Source organism: Gopherus evgoodei, unplaced genomic scaffold (genome assembly GCF_007399415.2).
Source record: "Gopherus evgoodei ecotype Sinaloan lineage unplaced genomic scaffold, rGopEvg1_v1.p scaffold_43_arrow_ctg1, whole genome shotgun sequence".
NCBI lineage: Eukaryota > Metazoa > Chordata > Testudines > Testudinidae > Gopherus > Gopherus evgoodei.
In genome coordinates, this window is record NW_022060064.1 from 1,616,104 (window position 1) to 1,630,900 (window position 14,797).

General features: G+C 52.2%; 1 protein-coding gene across 3 annotated transcripts in view; it reads left to right on the plus strand.

Annotated features, from left to right (window-relative positions):
* The window catches only part of LOC115642642 (zinc finger protein 436-like), a 936,374-nt gene that overhangs the window by 509,510 nt on the left and 412,067 nt on the right, over nucleotides 1-14,797 (plus strand). The gene's annotated exons all lie outside the window — the stretch shown is intronic.

The following is a 14,797-nucleotide window of genomic DNA, read 5'->3' on the forward strand; positions in this document are numbered from 1 at the left end:
GGGAAGGTCAGTGGGACACGGGGGGTTGAACTGTCTCTGGGCAGCCAGGAAATTCCTGGGGGGGGGGAGTGGTGGATGGGGGGGGGAGTTAATTGCCCTATTTTTGGCACTTGCCTCTCGCCCCCGATACAAAGTCTCTCTAGTTCTTCCCCTTTTCTCTCTCAGTGTCTCACACGGGCTATAAAATCTGGGGAGATTTTCCCCCCCCCGATGATCAGCTCTTCCATCTCCCCCGATTCCCCCCTTCCCCCCCAATGATCAGCTCTCCCGTCTCTCCCGATTCCCCCCAGTCTCCCCCGATTCCGATTTTCCACCTTCAGTTGCAGTTTGTGACACGTTTTCTCTGCAAATCTCAAGGGTTGATATAAAATACCCTGAACATTTGCCCCACTTCTCTCTAGTTGTCTATTTCTAATTGAATAGGCCTGAGGTTTTCCTGTCTCTAATTATAAAATACCAAGAAAATCTCAGATTTACACCCTTTCTCAGCTTCTTCAACATGGATATAAAATGTTTGCAAATGGTGCCCATTTCCTCTCTATTCATTTAACAAATATTGATGGGAAACACTGAGATTTTACTGCGTATCTGATATAAACTGATATAAAATCCCTTTGATTTTCCACTTTCCTCTCTATTATTTGCAAAAATAGAGCCAAAATCGTTCAGATTTCCAGCCTTTCTCTTTCATTTCTATGTTATTTTCAAATGTCAGTTAAAAATCCTTTCTTGTTTGGGGCTGTTCCCCATGTTCCTCAACCCCAGCAACTTCTCCTTTCTTGGAGGAAACCTGTTGCCCTGAATCATTCTCCATCCTGGAGGCTGCAGCGGGTTAAATTTCCTGGTGTTGATCTTTCCCCTCTCCTTTGAGAACCATTTCTTCCCCCCTTTATCTGTATTAAAATGTTTGCCGCTGAAAGAGACCAGCCACATCTTTAATACACATCAAAGCCAGAGGCCCTCCCCCTGTTTGGGGATCAGTGGTTCCCAGCTGGTAATGGGAGAGTTGGCTGGACCCTTTTCTTTTCTCCAGCTGGCACGGGATGAGGAGGTCACTCTGAGTGCAGTGGGGTCCAGAAGTATCCCCAACCCCATGGCAAAGGGTCTGTGTGAGGGGTTGATTCCCCCAGTGCTAAGATGTAGCCACTTCTAAGGTGGATCCATGGAGACCATTATTTGCTAGTGACAGGGCATGGACATTTCTTAACTTTCTTGCCCTCCAGGCCCTCCATTCTCCTGTTCAAGAGGCATCCCCCAGGGCTCCCTCTGCCTGTGTGACTGGCCAGCAGGAGCCGGTGATAACTTTCTATCCACTTATCACACTCTGTGAGGTAACACTGTTGTGGGGGGGAGGGTGTCTGTGTGGGGAGATGGCAGCTGAATGGGGGCTTGTGATAGGGGGAGGTGTTTGGGTGGCTGGGCAGGGGGTACCCTAGTCAGGTTGGTGGGTTGTGGAGGTTTGGGGTTTTGGGGGGGGGGGTAGTTCTGATGTGCCTATCCCTGAGGCTATGGGTCTTGGAGGTGGGTATTGCTGGGGGCCTGGTGGCTACAGAACAGTAGGGGTGGGTGTCTCCTGGGGGGGCAGGACAGGGGGTTAGAGGGAGTCTGGTTCTGTGCCAGGGGCTCCGTCTGGGCTTCCCAGGCTGCAACAATCCCAGGAGCCAATGCCCAGTGCACAGAGCTAGGGGAGAGGATCTCTGGCACTAGGTCAGGGAATGCCGGGGAAGCAGAGTGAGAGGTCCCACTGGGTGGAGGAGGGGGTCCCAGACAAATGGCAGGGTAGATCCTGGTGGTGGTGGTCTGGGTGGGGGGGAGTCCTAGGCAGGGAGTGAGGAACTGAGTTCCCAGTAGGTGGGTCTCTGGCTGCTGGGGGCTTTTGGTCGGGGGAACCCTTTGGGATTCCCAACCTGACAGTCATGGTCTGGTGGGGATTCTCTGGCTAGTGGGGCTTTGAGGGGGATCTGGGGTCCCAGGCCAAGGACTCTGGGGGCTGCGTCCCAGGGAATATCTGGTGGAACCCTGGCTGTGGGAACTTCTACTAACCATGATCCTTCTCTCTGATCAACTCGTGCCAGAGTCCTGGCTCCAAGCACTGCCCGGCATTCCCCAGTCACATGCCCTGTCTCTGTGATAAGTTTCTGTCCGCTTATCAAACACTGAATATGAAATCACAGATTTTGCTTTTCTCCCCTTTTGACAGCTGCAGGAACTTTTGGTTCCGTTTAGAAAATTTGTGCCCCTAGTCCTTATTCTCTAACTAGGGGGTGAGGGGGGTGGGGTGGGGTGGGGTGGGGGTCAGCACTTCCACAGCATTCTGGACTCATTCTTTCTGAACTCTGGTTTCATTGAGACCATTGTTAATCCAGAGTCACTGTATAGAAAGACAAGGAGTGACTCCAGATGGACAGTGGGGCAAATGAGATCAGCAATTCTCCCTGTGAGGAGGGGCTCTCATTAGCTGCTCTTTCCAGAGAGCTAAAGGAGGGAAGCTGCTCAAATGCTTTGTCCCTCTCTGCTCGGGATATTGGGGTTCAGCTTTCTGGGTCAGACACTGCAACCTCCATTGTGATCTGGGAGACCAGGCTTAGCAGCTGCTGCTCCCCCAGAGGGGTTCTGTGCTGGGCAGTGACCATAAGCAGCAGGTTATATGGGCTCGAGGTGCCCGGGCTCCAGGAATATTCAGGGCTGGGGGCCCTGCTCTAGCAATATTTGGAGCTGGGTCTCTCCCCCGGCCCTGCCTGGATCGGGTCCCGGCCCCGGCCCCTGCGGGTCTCCCCCGACCGCGCCGCTGCATTCCTGCCTGGAGCGGGTCCCGGACACTGCCTTCCACCTCTCCCCCTGTGTTCCCCCTCCGCCGTGTCCCTGCCTGCTTGTGCTGTCAGAGAACGGCTCCCGCATAGAACTGCTGTCTGCTGCCCCAGGGTCCTAGCGCCTGCCAGCCGCTAATGGCAAGGCAGGCTGCCCTTACCCTGCTCTTCTGCCCTAGCCCTGAGCCTCTCCAATGCCTCAAACCCCTCATCCCTCTGATCCCTAATCCTCATCCCCAGCCAGAGCCCTCATCCCTCTGCACCCAAACCCTCATCCCCAGCCAGAGCCCTCATCTCTCTGCACCCTGATCCTCATCCCCAGCCAGAGCCCTCATCCCCCTGCACCCTGATCCTCATCCCCAGCCAGAGCCCTCATCTCTCTGCACCCTGATCCTCATCCCCAGCCAGAGCCCTCATCCCCCTGCACCCTGATCCTCATCCTCAGCCAAAGCCCTCATCCCTCTGCACCCTAATCCTCATCCCCAGCCAGAGCCCTCATCCCTCTGCATCATGAACCCCTCATGCCCAGCCAGAGCCCTCATCCCCCTGCACCCTCATCCTCTGCCCCAGCCCTGAGCCCCCCCACATCATGAACCCCTCATCCTCAGCCCCAACCTCATTCCCCTGCAGCCTGATCCTCTGCCCCAGCGTGCACCACCTCCCCCTTCCTACACCCCCAGCCGAGCCTGCACCCAATCTCCATCTGAGAGCCTGCACCCCTCACCTCCTGCACATCCACCCCCTACCCCAGCACAGAGCCTGCACCCAGCACCCAAACTCCCTCCCAGAGCCTGCACCCCTCACCCCTTCCTACACCCCCACCACCAGCCCAGAGCCTGCACCCCTCACCCCTTCCTACACCCCCACCACCAGCCCAGAGCCTGCACCCAAACTCCGTCCCAAAGCCTGCAGCCCTCATCCACTCCTGCACACCCACCCCCTGCCCCAGCCTGGAGCCTGCACCCAGCACGCAAACTCCTTCCCAAAGCCTGCAGCCCTCACTCCCTCCTGCACAGCTGCCCCAGCCCGGAGCCTGCACCCAAACTCCTTCCCAAGGCCTGCACCCCTCCTGCACACTAATCCCCCGCCCAGGACCTGCACCCCAGACCTCCCCCCTGAAATCCCGCCCAGAGCCTTAAGCAGGTGGAGGCGGAGTTTGAGGGGATGGAGTTGGGGGGGCGGTTTCTGGGCATCACCAAATTTTCTACAAACTTGCCTCCCATGGAAGTGACCTTAATTAAAGCCGCTTCTCTGCCCGGCCCAGGGGGTGACTTTCTCCAGCTGGTCCTAGCCCCCTAGGGCAGCCCGGGCCCTGTTAAGATTAAATTCTGAGCCAGACATTCCAAGTAACTGAAAGGAACGAAGGGAAAATGTTGGGGTCTGGCCACACAAACAGACCCTCCCCCCCCAACCATTTCTCGTCCCATTAGCAATTGCAGGATAAAATCCAGCCATGGGGGAGTAAACTACCCAGGAATGGGACTTTCCTACCAGAGGGACAGGGAGAGGGGATGGGAAAAGGAGAAAGAGAAATTGAAAGGGGCAATGAGAGAGAAGAGTTTGGAGCAAGATTTCCAGATCTCTAATCTGCCCAGACAGATGTATTACTGCATCCTGGATAGAGTCACTTTCCTGTAGAAAAGATGAGAATCAGACAGAGGAAAATCCAGTTCCTGACTCCATATTCCCCCTGCTGGGGTGTGGCTGCCATGGGGTCCGTGTCTGAGGGAATCCCCCACAGTGACTCCTTTGGTTCTGTTCTTTTCTAGCCTTGTGTTCAGAGACTTTGTTATAGGATGGGGGGAGGGAGAAGGGAGGCTAAAAATGTATCTGTGGGCTTAGCCTGGCAGGAGAGGCCAGGTCTACACTGCACAAAGAGATCAAGCCTTTCTCAGCATGGCAGACTCTAGGGTGTCTGTCTGCAGGGAAAGGGCCTGGGGGAATCATGCTGTGAAATGAACTAAAGCCTGTTCTGAAACCTTCACAGCTGCCCTTCTCACTCTGCCAGCCTGCGGAATAATGTCCATGTTTTATTCCAGTTCATCCCGTCCTCTCGTTGGACAGAGGAAAGAAATGGCTGCAAAGGAGCCAGTTCAGGTAGGTGTTATCAGGGGGTTGCTGGTGGGTTCCTCCAGGAGGGAGCGGGACAGCAAATACACCGGAGGTGGGAAGGTTTGCACAGTCCAGTTTGCAGGAAATGCACAGGATGGAGAAAGGGAGGAGGACAGGGGTGTGCAAAACCTGCTGGGAGTTAGTTAATAAGTGGCCTAGATTCTAGGAACAGACCCATGAGGTTCGGGGGTGGAAATGCTCTAGTTTGTGGAGCAGAAAATAACCCAGCTCCATGGGGCTAGGAAAACTGGCCAGACTCATAGTGCTGGAGCCCGACCTGACTAACCAGCGGCTGCTGTGAGATATGAAGGGGGCATCCACCAGTGAGGCTTAAGGGAGATTCCCCTCCCTTCACATCCAGCTCTTCAGAATGGGGAGGGTGTTGGGCTTCCTACCAGGGAGCTGTCCCTGGACCCTGCTAGGGGCTCCATCTCCTGAATCAGTTGGTGGCTAGTAGGTGTGTGATGGCTCTGCGGGGAGAGAGGAGGGGCTCTCTCTTCGTTCCCTCCCCCTGGGAGGTGGCTGTGTATTTCACAAGGGAAGAGTGGGCTCTGCTGAACCCCACTCAGAGAGCCCTCTACAAGGATGTCATGCAGGAGAACTATGAGAATGTGACCTCGCTGGGTAAGGGTTCCTGTCCCCTCTGTTCTTGGAAGGGGAAAAGAAGAGAGATGGTTCACATCAGCCACACAATGCCACCTCTACTCTGCCCTGTTTCAGCATCACGCCAATATGCCAGTGACACACACGCTGCCAGAGACCCTCCCCTGCTGCAGAACACTTTGGGAACAGAGCACAGGAGCCATATTGCACAGTGTCAAATATCTCCTGTTTGCTCAAGTAAAACTGAGGGTTAGGTGCGGCTTAATCAGCAGAAGCTTCCTACCCCTGACCTCTCAAACCCTGAGCCTTCTCCACCCAGACCACAATTATGCTTGGGGTGTAACAAGCAAGCTGCTGGAGTCAGAGCTGCTGGTCCAGGTTACTTATCACACAGACAGTCCGTGCGTCCTTGAATGCTGGCTGGGGGTATCCAGAGAAGGAAGCTCAGTGGCGGATTTAGCATTAGTGGGGCCCTGTGCTCATCTTCATTTTAGAGGTCCCTCCTTGGGACCCAGGCAAGAAAAAAAACATTCTCTCTTATTTCCCTCCCACCCCCCTTTTTCATTTTTTTCCTTCCTCCTCCTCCTATAAGTAATAGGAAGTAAATGAAAATAAAGTGAGGTATGTTGATTACTTTTGTAGTCTGAGTTTTCCACAGAGTATTTGAAAATCGCTGAGCATCTCATTGCACTCTTAATGATCTTTCCAAATATTGTTTGTACTGTTAGCTAACTACTGTGAAGCGCTTTGAGTAAGAGCCCTTTATTAAAAATATATATATATATTAAAAACGTTGGAGTGCAGGGTCTGGCCAGGAGTTAAGGTATGGGAGGGGGCTCAGGGCTGGGGCAGGTGGTTGGGGTGTGGCGCACTTACCTGGGACAGCTCATAGACTCATAGACCAGAAGGGACCAATCTGATCATCTAGTCTGACCTCCTGCACAAGGCAGGCCACAGAACCCCACCCATCCAATTTTATAACAACCCCTATCCCAGGACCGAGTTATTGAAATCCTCAAAAATGGTTTGAAGACCTCAAGCTGCAGAGAAACCACCAGCAAGTAACCCGTGCCCCACGCTGCAGGGGAAGGCGAAAAACCTCCAGGGCACCTGCCAATCCGCCCTGGAGGAAAATTCCTTCCCGACCCCAAATATGGCGATCAGCTAAACCCTGAGCATGTGGGCAAGAGTCACCAGCCAGCACCCAAGAAGGAATTCTCTGCAGCAACTCAGTACCCATCCCATCCAACATCTCCCCGCAGACCATTGAGCAAACCTGTCTGGTGGTAATTCAAGATCAATTGCCCAAATTAACGATCCTATCATAACATCCCCTCCATATACTTATCAAGCTTTGTCTTAAAGCCAGGAAAGTCTTTTGCCCCCACTACTTCCCTCGGAAGGCTGTTCCAGAACTTCACTCCCCTAATGGTCAGAAACCTTCGTCTAATTTCAAGTCTAAACTTCCTAATATCCAGTTTATACCCATTCGTCCTCGTGCCTACATTAGTACTAAACTTAAATAATTCCTCTCCCTCCCTAACGTTAACCCCCTTGATATATTTATATAGAGCGAGCATATCCCCCCTCAGCCTTCTTTTGGCCAGGCTAAACAAGCCAAGCTCTTTGAGTCTCCTTTCATAAGGCAGTTTTTCCATTCCTTGGATCGTCCTTGTAGCCCGTCTCTGAACCTGTTCCAGTTTGAATTCATCCTTCTTGAACATGGGACACCAGAACTGCACACAGTATTCCAGATGGGGTCTCACCAGCACCTTGTATAACGGTACTAACACATCCTTATCCTTGCAGGAAATACCCCGCCTGATGCATCCCAAAATCGCATTTGCTTTTTTAACAGCTGTATCACATTGGCGACTCATAGTCATCCTGCTATCAACCAGTACCCCAAGGTCCTTCTCCTCCTCCGTCGCTTCCAACTGATGCTCCCCCAACGTATATCCAAAATTCTTATTATTAATTCCTAAATGCATGACCTTGCACTTTTCACTATTGTATTTCATCCTATTTCTATTACTCCAGTTTACAAGGTGGTTCAGATCTTCCTGAATAATATCCCTGTCCTTCTCCGTGTTAGCAATACCCCCCAGCTTCGTGTCATCCGCAAACTTTATTAGCACATTCCCGCTCTTTGTGCCAAGGTCAGTAATAAAAAGGTTAAATAAGATCGGTCCCAAAACCGATCCTTGAGGGACTCCACTAGTGACCTCCTTCCAGCCTGACAGTTCACCTTTCAATACGACTCTCTGGAGTCTCCCCTTTAACCAGTTCCTTATCCACCTTACAACATTCATATTCATTCCCATCTTTTCCAATTTAACTAACAGCTCCCCGTGCGGAACCGTGTCGAACGCCTTACTGAAATCTAGGTAAATTATATCTACCGCATTTCCTTTATCTAAGTAATCTGTCACCTTCTCAAAGAAGGAGATCAGATTGGTTTGACACGATCTACCTTTAGTAAATCCGTGTTGCAATTTGTCCCAATTACCATTGACCTCTATGTCCTTAACTACTTTCTCCCTTAAAATTTTTTCCAAGACCTTACATACTACAGACGTCAAGCTAACAGGCCTATAATTACCCGGATCACTCTTATTCCCTTTCTTAAAAATAGGAACTACATTAGCAATCCTCCAGTCATATGGCACAACCCCCGAGTTCATCGATTGCTTAAAAATTCTCGCTAACGGGCTCGCAATTTCACGTGCCAGTTCCTTTAATATCCTCGGATGGCGATTATCCGGGCCCTCCGACTTTGTCCCATCGAGCTGTTCAAGTACGGCCTCTACCTCAGTTGCGGTAATATCCACTTCCATATCCACATTCCCGTTTATCATCCCTCCATCATCGCAAGGTTCCTCACCAGTCTTATTAAAAACTGAGGCAAAGTACTTATTTAGATGTTGGGCCATGCCTAGGTTATCCTTAACCTCCATTCCATCCTCAGTGTATAGCGGTCCCACTTCTTCTTTCTTTGTTTTCTTCTTATTTATGTGGCTGTAGAACCTTTTACTATTGGTTTTGATTCCCTTTGCAAGTTCCAGTTCAATGCGGCTTTTAGCCTTCCTCACTTTATCCCTACATGTTCTGACCTCACCAAGGTAGCTTTCCTTACTGATCCTGCCTTTCTTCCACTCCCTGTAAGCTTTCTGCTTTTGTCTAATCCCGTCTCTGAGTTGCTTGCTCATCCAGTTTGGCCTACAACTCCTGCCCATGGTTTTTTTCCCCTTTCTCGGGATGCAGGCTTCCGACAGTCTCCGCAGCTGTGACTTAAAGTAATTCCAGGCCTCCTCCGCATTTAAATCCACTAATTCCTCTGTCCAATCCACTTCCCTAACTAATTTCCTTAACTCTTTAAAATTAGCCCTCGAGAAGTCAAAAACCATAATCCCAGATCTACATTTGTTTATCCTTCCATCTAGTTTGAACTGAATCAGCTCATGATCACTCGAACCAAGGTTGTCCCCTACCACCATTTCTTCTATGAGGGCCTCACTGCTCACCAACACCAAATCTAAAATGGCATCCCCTCTCGTAGGTGCTTCAACTACTTGATGAAGAAATCCATCCGCTATCACATCCAGAAAAATCTGACCCCTATTATTCTTGCAAGAACTCGTCCTCCAGTCTATATCCGGGAAGTTGAAGTCCCCCATAATCACACATTTCCCCTTTGTGTTTACTTCATTAAAGACATTAAAGAGGTCTCTATCCATATCCCAATCAGATCCCAGCGGTCTATAGCACACCCCAAGCACTATCTCAGGGGAAGCTCTAGTTGCTTTTTTACCCAGTGTGATTTTCGCCCAGAGAGACTCTGTCTTATCCATTCCATCGCTTCTTATTTCGCTACAGCTAATTTCATCATTGATGTACAAGGCTACTCCACCACCTTTGCCTTTCTTCCTGTCTTTTCTAAACAGCACATAGCCTTCAATACCCGTGCTCCAGTCATGAGTACTATTCCACCAGGTTTCGGTAATCCCTATAATATCCCTGTGTCGTGCGAGCAATGCAGGTGGGGATGTGGGAGGCAGGATTCAGGGTGGGCAGGAGGCTGTGTGGGAGGGGTGCAGGAGTCAGGGATGGGGGTGTTTGGGGGGGGCAGGGGTTATGGGTGGTTGCAGGAATCAGGGAAGGCAGGGAACTGGGGTGTGTTTGAGAGGAGTGAAGGAGTAACGGTTGGTGTGAGAGGGGGTGCAGGAGTCAGGGAGGGCAGGGTGTTCAGGGTGCAGGAGTCAGGGCTGGGGGTGCAGGGTCTGGGAGGGAGTTAGAGTGCAGAAGCAGGCTGGAGATTGGGGTGCAGAGTCTGACCAGGTTTTAGGATGCAGGTTGGGGTAGGAGGTTGGGGTGTGGAGTGCTTAGCTGGGGCAGCTCCCATTTGGTGCAAGGGATGGCAGATGGCAATGTGGGGGCATGTGTGCAGGAGCTCCCATATTTGGTGCTCAGGGTGGGGGTGAGGATGTGTGGGGAGGTGCAGGAGTCAGAGCATGCGGTGTGAGAGCTGGGTATGTGGGAGGGGGTGCAGGAGTCAGAGCTGGGGTCCTGGGGGTGCTCCCAGCCCCCTACCCAGGGTGGCTCACAGCAGGGAGTGGGGAGGAATGTGATAGTGGAGTGCTTTGTAAAGCAGTGAGCAAGCGAGGCTGCTAACAGGGAGTTTCGTGAGGAAGTTTGGAAGGGGAGTGGGAAGGGGGCGAGGTTCTCTTGCCAGTCTCTAAAACGTTTAAGCTATAATACAAACTTCTTGGTTGAAACAAAACCCCTGTTGTTAACCTAGGTAGCTGTAGGAGAGAATGCAGGCAGAAGCCCAACAGCAGAGTGGGGGCTATCCTGTTTATTGCACTCAATGTAGCATGTATGATTACCTGCCCTGTGAGCAGGTGGCTTACGGGTGCATTCGGTGCAAGGAACTCCTGGCCCCCAGACAGCACGTGGAAGTTTTGGAGGCCAGGGTGGTAGAACTGGAGATGCCTAAGGGAGGCAGAAAAGTATGTTGATGAAGCTTTCTGGGACACTTGTAGATTTCTCTCACCTCCAGTCAGACAGCCACTGCGCTGTTGAGGAGGAGGAAAGGCCCAGGGAAGGAGAGCAGTCAATGGGAGCAGAGGGAAAGCTTCCCACCCAGCAACACTGTTACCTCACAGTTCCTGATAAGTGGATAGAAAGTTATCACTGCCCCCTGCTAGCCCTCACACAGGCAGAGGGAGCCCTGGGGGATGCCTCTTTAACAGGAGAATGGAAGGCCTGGAGGGACAAAATAGGTAAGAAATTTCCATGGCCTATCACTAGCAAATAATGGCCACCATGGATCCACCCCAGAGGTGGCTGCATCTTAGCATCATGGGAAGCAACCCCTCACAGAGGCCATTTGCCATGGGGCTTGGGATACTTCTCAACTCACACTGCACTCAGAGTGACCTCCTCATCCTGTCCCTGCTGGAGAAAAGAAAAGGGTCCAGCCAACTCTCTCGTTACCAGCTGGGAATCACTGATCACCAAACGGGGGAGGCCTCCGGCTTTGATGCGTATTAAATATGTGGCTGGTCTCTTTCTTTGGCAAACATTTTAACAGAGATAAAGGAGAGAACAAATGATTCGCAAAGGAGACAGGAGAGATGATCTCTGGGCAATTTAACTCCCTGCGACCTCCAGGTTGGAGAAGAACTCAGGGCAACAGGTTCGGGGAACAGCCCCAAACCTGAGAGGGTTTTTAATTGACATTTGATAATGACATAGAAAGAGGCAAAACCTGAGCTTTGAGAGCAACGTTCAGAAATGAAAGAGAAAGGGTGGAAATATGAGAGATTTTGGATCCATTTTGCAAATTATAGAGAGGAAAGTGGAAAATCAGAGAGATTTTATATCAGTTGTTGATAGGGGGTAAAATCTGAGTGTTTCACATTAATATTTGATAAATGAATAAAGAGGAAATGGGCACCATTTGCAAACATTTTATATCCATGTTCAAGAATCTGAGAAAAGGTATAAATCTGAGATTTTCTTGGTATTTTGTAATTAGAGAGACAGTGGAAAATCTCAGGGCATATTCAATTAGAAATAGACAACTAGAGAGAAGTGGGGCAAATGTTTAGGTTATTTTATATGAATCTTGGAGATTTGCAAAGAAAATGTGTCACAAACTGTATATTTGATAACATGAGAGAAAAACACCAAGATCGGAGGGGATTTTATATTGCTGTTACCGAGCTAGTGGAAAAGGGGGACTGTTGGACTGGATTTTATACGACTGTCCAATACATAAACACAAAGTAATGGTTCCCCCCACCCCCACCATTCCCATGGGCAGCAGGGAGCCCTTTGAGGAGCTGATTAAAAGGGCCTGGGAGGGGGAGCTGAAAGGTCCCTGCATAAAGGAAGGGGGCAGCTGTGGGGGATGGACAGGTTACTGGCAACTGATGGTTACAGACAACTGTGTTGGTAGTTAAGGGGCAAAAACGGGGGTCTTGGCAGTCCCCATGGGGGACACGTGCTCCTCCCTTCCCTGCCCTGGCAGAGAACAGGCATCTCATAGAATATCAGGGTTGGAAGGGACCTCAGGAGGTATCTAGTCCAACCCCCTGCTCAAAGCAGGACCAATCCCCAACTAAATCCCCAAATGGCTCCCTCAGGGAGTCAGCTCCCAACCCTGGGTTTAGCAGGCCAGTGCTCAAACCACAGAGCTATCCCATCCCCATTCCAGGAGCAGCCATATTTTGCGGAATGACTCAGGGCAACAATTTCCCACCTAAACAAGGACAAATCGCTGCAGATAAAATGGGTGGGAAAATGCCCCTCACTAGAGAAGATTTTAAATTGATGTTTGAGACTCATGGGGAGAACGGGGGAAATCGGGGGAGATGGGAGAGCTGATGATTTGAGGGGAAAGGAGGGAAATGGCCCCAGATTTTATAGCCCCGTGTGAGATACCGAGAGAGAAAAGGGGCAGAACTAGAGAGAATTTGTATCGGGGGTGAGAGGCAAATGGCACAAACAGGGGAAGGATCCAATTAACTCACCTCCCCCCTTCGCCCACCCGCCACTTCACTCCCACCCCGGGAATTTCCTGGCTGCACAGAGACAGTTCAACACTGCCCCCCGCATCCCACTGACCTTCCCTCCCCCTACAACTCCAGCTTCTCCCCTCCCTACCTGACATCTCCCATCTCCCCCCACACCACAGAGAATCCCCCCCACCAGGCCCCAGTCTCTGCCCCCCAAATCCCAGCGGTGCCGGGGACAGATCCTGCTGCAGCTCCACTGGGGCTGAGGCAGCTCTGAGGCTTCTCCTAGGTTCCCTGGGGCAGAGTCACTTTCCTGCCCAGCCCCAGTGCCCCTCCCCAGGATCTCTCACTCACTGGGGGGCTCTGGCCCAGGGGGCTGGTGCAGGCAGATCCCGGGGCGGGTCCCAGCTGGAGAAAGCCCCCCCCCGGCTGGGATAGGAATGTGCTGCTGGTAGCAGCCTGGGGCTGGACCCTCTCAATGGGGGACACTTGCTCCTCCCTCCCCTTCCTGGCCATTCCCACGCCCTGTTGCCAGCAGAGAGGGCCCCCCTCCCGCCCAGCCCAGAGGTGTCCCTGTCTCAGGGCCCCCCCAGCCTCTGCCCAGTTCAGAAATCATTCGGGAGAACCATTTCCCACCCACACAAGGACAAATCACTGCAGGTGAAAATGGGGGGAAACACCTTTCCCCACTGTTCAGGTGCAGCGGATCCCACGTGCCAGCACGACGCCCAGGACCTCCCACTCTCCGGCTGATTTAGAGCCGTTGAGGAGGAGCACTGGGGAGTCCAGACAGCGGTTGTGTTTCGTCCCTGGCAGGGAGGCCCTCTGGGATGCTGGACACCAGGAATGCAGGACGGGAGGAATGGGGGTGACAGGCCTCCTGTTCCTCAGTCTCACGGCGGGACCGAGGGGGGTCTTCACGCTCCAGCTCGGGAGCACTGTGAAGACCCGAGCGTGGACGGGCCGTCGCTGGGGTACACAGCCCCGTGCAGGCGCTGAACACGTCCTTATATCACCTTTGTGGCAGGAAAAGTTCTGAGGAGGTGGAACGCTGAGGGCTGGTTTTGGTGGGAAAAAGCGTTTTGGACTGGTCTGAGCCTGTGTCCTGATGGTAAACACGTCCCCTCTCAGAGATGGAGTCCAGGGGTCAATAGTTCATATGCTCCATATTGGATCTTATTTTAAAGCCAGTGATTTACTTCATTAACATCTTATTAAACAACTAATTGAACATATTAAACAATTTATACTTCTTACACATAACAATGAGATTAAAAAAAAAGAACACAAACAAACCTTGTCAGTAACGGCTAATGTCCTAAATGGGAAATCAGCAGCGGTTTGTAGCAGAGGGAGTGGACAGTCTGAATGTGTATGACCCAAACCCAGCCCCCAGACCCGCAGTGGGGCTTGGCACTCTCTGTGCATTGGTGTGGTGGCTGAGGGGTTAACCAAGCCATGACACTCCAAGGAGGTTCCCTGAGTCAGTCTCACTCCTGAGGAGATTCTGCACAATATTTTAATATTCTGCAAATTTTATTTGTCAATAAATAAATGTGGAGGCTCCAGCATGGCAGGGGGGCGCACAGGCTGCTGGATGCACAGAGGCGGGAGATCACCCTGCAGCCCCCTCTCTCCTACAGTGAAACAGACTCGATGGTGAGGCTGCACCTCTCTGCTGCCTACTTCAGGAACCCCCAAAAAGACTCCCCAGAACTGCTCATGAGGGGCACATATGCCTTCCCTTTGCTTCCCCATCAGAAAGTCAGAAAGCCTGAGCAGCTGGCCCTGGGCGATTTGAACGGGCCCAGGGGCTCCTGCCACCACTACCAGCAGCACAGCGGGACTTAAGTGGATTCCTGCCCACTCTCGCTCTGCACGGTGCACCACTCCCAGAAGCATCTGGCACATCCTTGCAGCCCCTGTGGGGTGTGTCTCTCGCATGCTGCCCCCATCCCCAGTGCCAACTCTGCCATTGGAACTGCGGCAATGGGAGCTGCAGTGGTGCCAGGAGACCCACGCCCCCCCGGGCCTCCTCCATGTAGGAGTTGCTGCCAGATGGGGGTGTGGGTCACTTTTGGAAGCTGCCCAAGATAGGTGCCACATCCCAACCCCCTGCCCCAGCACAGATCCCCCACCCCACCCACACCCAACCCCCCTCCCAGTGCCCGCTACTGCCCCCTGCATCCCAACCTCCTGCCCCAGCACAGATCCTCCACCCCACCCACACCCAACCCCCTTCCCAGTGCCCGC